This window comes from Lactuca sativa, chromosome 9, assembly GCF_002870075.4.
Source record: "Lactuca sativa cultivar Salinas chromosome 9, Lsat_Salinas_v11, whole genome shotgun sequence".
NCBI classification, from domain to species: Eukaryota; Viridiplantae; Streptophyta; class Magnoliopsida; order Asterales; family Asteraceae; genus Lactuca; species Lactuca sativa.
Genome location: NC_056631.2, coordinates 96,029,179 through 96,034,454, shown reverse-complemented (window position 1 = coordinate 96,034,454; position 5,276 = coordinate 96,029,179).

Genomic DNA, 5,276 nt, shown 5'->3' with positions numbered 1-5,276 from the left:
GAAGGCGAAATGGGCCAAAAGGGGTTAGAAGCGAAGGTGAAGGTAGGGTTCGGTCCGAGAGGACCTTCAGGTTTTGTCTATGCGAGGTTCGGGCCCGAAGACTTCGGGTTCGGTTCATTGCAGCTTCGGTTCCTATAGGGACCTTCGGTTCTTAGGAGGGTTCGCTCCTTAAGAGAGGGTTTCGGCTCCTAAAGGCTATTTTACTCATTTTTACCCCGTTTTAAGCGGTCTTTGACCCGGTTAAGGGTTGGGATGACCCTAATGATTTCAAAAAGTTAAAGGAACTTTTGAGAGAGATTTGGGAGAGATTTTTAATAGAGATAGATAGAGTGAAAGAGATTGGGAGAGGCTTCTTTTGTGACCTTTTTGAGTGCTTGGGTTCACAACAAGCCAACGCAAGGTCCATAAGCCCCGTTAAGCCATGTTTAAGGATCTTACACACTCCCGATGAGTATGCAACATTGTTTTAACGGTTTGGTTCATTACTTACCATAGTTTTAGGTTAAGGAAATCTAGATATACGAACTTTTCAATTGAAGATTTCTCATTAGAATAGCAAGTTGTATATTAATTACTTAACGTAAGCCCTAGTGCACAGAGGTTAATTGAGTCGACCGGTTTGACTTGTTGACTTTATTTGACTTTGACTTGACCAGAAATTGACAGTTGTCACAGTCCATGTCTAGGATTACGTCTTCTTCTCTTTGAAGGAGGTTCTGAGGTCTGGATTGTAGCATCATCACTCTGAAGTGGTTCAGTGGTAGGTGAAACAACATCAAGGGGGAGGAATCCCTGACACTGTCACCTTGGGAGTTGTCGTATCAACCACTTGATCGGTAGTAATAGGTGTTGACTTGAGAACGTCATCGGAGTCCCTTATCTCCGTTGCTAGATGAGCAACATCATTGATATTGTCAAGTAGCGTGTTGAGATTGACATTTGACAAAAATATTCATTGTTTCCTATGTTTTTCGGAATTTCATCCTTATCAAAGCCCATAAGATCAAGGTCTTCATACAAATAAGTCTCAATCATACTCTTAGAAGACCCTTCATTATAGTCACTTTGGACTTGGATTGATTGCAGATCATGCTCCTCAGCTACAGAAACATTGGGAGAAACTATCTCTTCTCTTTCTTGGTCTGACACTGTGATCACATCCTCTTCTGAAATAACTTTTTCTGAGGAAGTAGGCTCAGAGGATACTTTGTCAGAGGATCCATGGGATTCGGATGCCTCATTTGGCTCAGCAAATCTTCCAAACTTTACAAGTGGATACAGTCCTTGGAAGAAAACCTTTCCCTTGTGATTTTGCTTGATGAGCCCAACAGTGTGAGGACCTAAGGACTTCATGTCAACAGTTTCTCCCTCCTTGACCATCTTGGGAAATTGACTGTTGATGAATAGTTGAATGAACCTGGGATACATCAAGAAAGTATCCCGGGTTATAGCGTTAATGTTGACCGCAAACTCGTCCAGGATAAACCTCGAAAAGTTGAAGCCTATCCCTGCTGCAAGAGAAATGATGCTTCCAGTGTTTCTCAGTGAGATTTCATCCGCACCAGACCTCCTGCCAGAGATGCAGCTCACGAACACATGATCCAGGAATCTCCAGTATGGTGGCAGGAGCTTCTTCACTGTGGGAGGAGAGTTTCCTTCATACCCTATTTTCTTGAGAATCTTCTGAGCGTCCTCAATCCTGATCTCAGTGGGAAAACTAGGTAAATCATTGATCAGCAACGTTTCTCTAATGAACTGCTCAATGATCACAACCTTGCATCCGTTAAAAATTGCATCCACAATGACTGCTCCATCGTCATCTGTTTCCATCTTAGCAGTCTGCCAGAATTCCCTTATGATGTTCTGATAGACCACAGTATTCATGGTAATAGCAGAGGCTAGGCAGCATTCTCTCAGATCATGAATCATCGACCTGAATTCTCCATGTGCAACTGGAGGATCTGCTAGTACAATGGCCAAGTTATGCATGTCTGCGAATTTTAAATTTGCCATTTGATCTGCACTAAAACGAACCAAGTGAGAAAACAAATATATTAAAGCAATTAAGGTTTCATGGTTCTTTATTTAATCAATTTAATTTGGGCCTCAAAATAATTTTGACAAAAAGGAGTTTACGGTCAACTTTGGGTTTACGGCCGGAAACGGAGTTCACGGTCGTAAGCTTGGACCATAAACGCCGACAGTTTCTATTTTGCTCGATTTTTGCCCCAAAATCCATCGATTTGATGAATGAAACACATTTCCATGGGCGGTTTTGAAGTACCTTCGAGATGGACCAAACGATTTCGCAAAAAGATAAGAATTTTTTTTCGAGAGGAGAGAGGATTAAGAGAGTTTGCGGCTGGAAAGAGTAAGGAATGAAAAGATGAGGAGTTTCCGACTATAAACCCTCTTTTATATCCTTGACAATTTTACGTGTTGTCCACACAGTGGAAGGCGCAGTCCAAATTTAAAATAGTTTTCAAAAATAAAACTTTTGAGGATTTTAAAAAAATAAAATTAACATTAAAATTAAAAAAATAAAAATTTCTAAAATTTAAAAAATTTAAAAACTTTGACAATTTAAAAAATATATTAAAAATTAAAATAAATAAAAAATAAAATAAATAAATAAAAATAAAAATAAATTAATTTCTAAAATTTAAAATTTCAAATTCTGACAATTATAAAAATAATGTTAAAAGTAAAAATAAAATAAAATTAAAATAAAATTAAAATTAAATTTATCTTAAAGGATTTCTAGAATACTCCTTGCATCGGGTGAGCAGACAATTATTAAGAGAGAAGATAGATTTAGAATGCATATGCTATACACCCAAGTCGGATCTCTTCCAATAACGCAGAGGATGGAACATATGACTAACTGAAGTTTTAGAGAGATTGAGAAAAAGAATGATGCATATACTATGTACCAGGTTAGATTGTAAGTCACGCAAAGGAGACAGTATATGGCTAACAGATAGAAAGAATTGCATATAGAGAAGATGCAGAGAGATAGAATTGCATATGTTATAGTCCAGGTCGGATCTCTCGATCACGCAGAGGAGGCAACATATGACAAACAGACAGAAAGAAAGAAAACAACCTTCTACAGACCTAATTTATCGGAATTCCCCAGTCACCCCATCAATACCGGAATTAAGGACAAAATCCGCACATCGAGGAAAAGCTAATCCACAGTTCTAGATACGGGTTCTTTTAATGTGACCAGCAGATTCTCATGTATAACTCCCTACTCAACCTATCTGAGCTTCGTATTGTCAGGCTAAACGGATCTAACTAGTTCAAGATTTGTAAAGTCCTTGAATTCCTTAAGTTCAAATCTTCCTACTCAAGTCCATTTAGAATCTTTTGTGCCTACCAACGCATCGAACACAGAGCGTAGACAATTTAATTTTGGTACGTTACACAGATTCAGATTGCCTGTTATCACTTGATAATATCACTTCCCAACACATCACCTATAAGCAAGACTATCAACAACATCTTTTTGATTTTTTGATTTTTTATTGTTTTTGGATTTTTGAAAATTTTCAATTTTTTTTGTTTGGTTTTTGTTTATTTCTCCCCCTAAATTTGTGTATGGGTGAGAATGAAATCACTAAAATGCACAAATTTAAACTAATCTACCCAAAAATAAAATAGAAAATAAGAATTAAGAAAAATAAGTAAAAATAAAAAAAATTAATCCTCATAATGAATCATTTTCAAAAATCCCACAAGCACATCGAATCGAGCTTTGTTAAAAGGCTTGGTGAATATATCCGCCACATTGTTAGCAGTGGGAACCTGTTGCAGCCAGATGAGTGAACGTTCATAACAGTCTATGATAAAGTGAATTTTGATATCAATGTGCTTGGTTTTGGAAGGTTGGACAGGATTTTTAGCAATTTGAATCGCAGCCTCATTATCACAGTAAATAGGGGTTTCTAGATAATTCAAACCGTAATCCAACAGCTGATGTTGGATCCAGATAACTTGAGAGCACCAAGCAGACGCAGCAACATATTCCACTTCAGCTGTTGAAGTTGAGACGGTGTGTTGCTTCTTGCATTGCCATGACACCAACCTATCTCCAAGATATTGACACCCTCTTGAAGTAGATTTCTTGTCAAGCTCACAACCTCCATAATTACTGTCATCAAAAGCATATAAATCAAATTCGGAATTTTTTGGATACAAAAGACCCAGTTTTGGGCTGCCTTTGATATACCGAAAAATTCTTTTCACAACAATAAGATGTGAAAATTTAGGATTAGCCTGATAATGTGCGCATTGACAAACTACGAACATGATGTCTGGACGACTTGCAGTAAGATACATCAACGATCCAATCATCGATATCTAGTGTGTCTGATCTACGGATTCACCATCAGTATCTGGAGTCAGCAGAGGTCTTTCGGCCATCGGCGTCGATGCAGGTTTAGCGTCTTGAAACCTGAACTTCTCAAGAATATCCTCCACATACATGGATTGATGTAGTAGAATTCCGGTTGGACTTTGTTTGACCTGAAGCCCCATAAACATGGTCATCTCTCCCAACGAACTCATCTCAAACCGCTTTTTCATAATTCCTTCAAACTCTTGGCATAGCTGCGGACTGGTAGACCCGAAGATATTTTCATCAACATAGATCTGGACTAGAATCTAATCATTACCAACATGCTTGATGAATAAAGTTTGATCGATAGTGCCACGAGAATATCCATGCTCGAGCAAGTTCTTTGTAAGTGTCGCATACCACGCTCGAGAAGCTTGGTGTAACCCATACAATGCCTTGTCCAACTTGTAGACATGATTAGGAAACTTCGAGTTAACGAACCCATGGGGCTGATCAACGTAGATTTCTTTCTTCACCTTTCCATACAAGAGGGCTATCTTGTCATCCATTTGATAAAACGTGAAGTTCATGTAGGAAGCATATGCACGGAAGATACGAATAGCCTCCAAGCGAGCTACTGGAGCACAAACCTCAGTATAATCAACACCCTCGACTTGTCGAAACCCGCGAACCACCAATATTTCTTTATTTCACACTATAACCCCTGAATCATTCTGCTTGTTTTGATAGACCCAGCGTGTGTCAAGAGACTTTTTCCCCTTTGGTAACTCAACCAATTTCCAAACCCCGAGCTTTTCGAATTGATTTAGCTCTTCATGCATAGCATATACCCAGCTGGGTTCATTCAGAGCCATTTCAACATTTTTGGGCTCTATTTGAGAGATAAACCAAGAATAGAAACATGTATTGACAT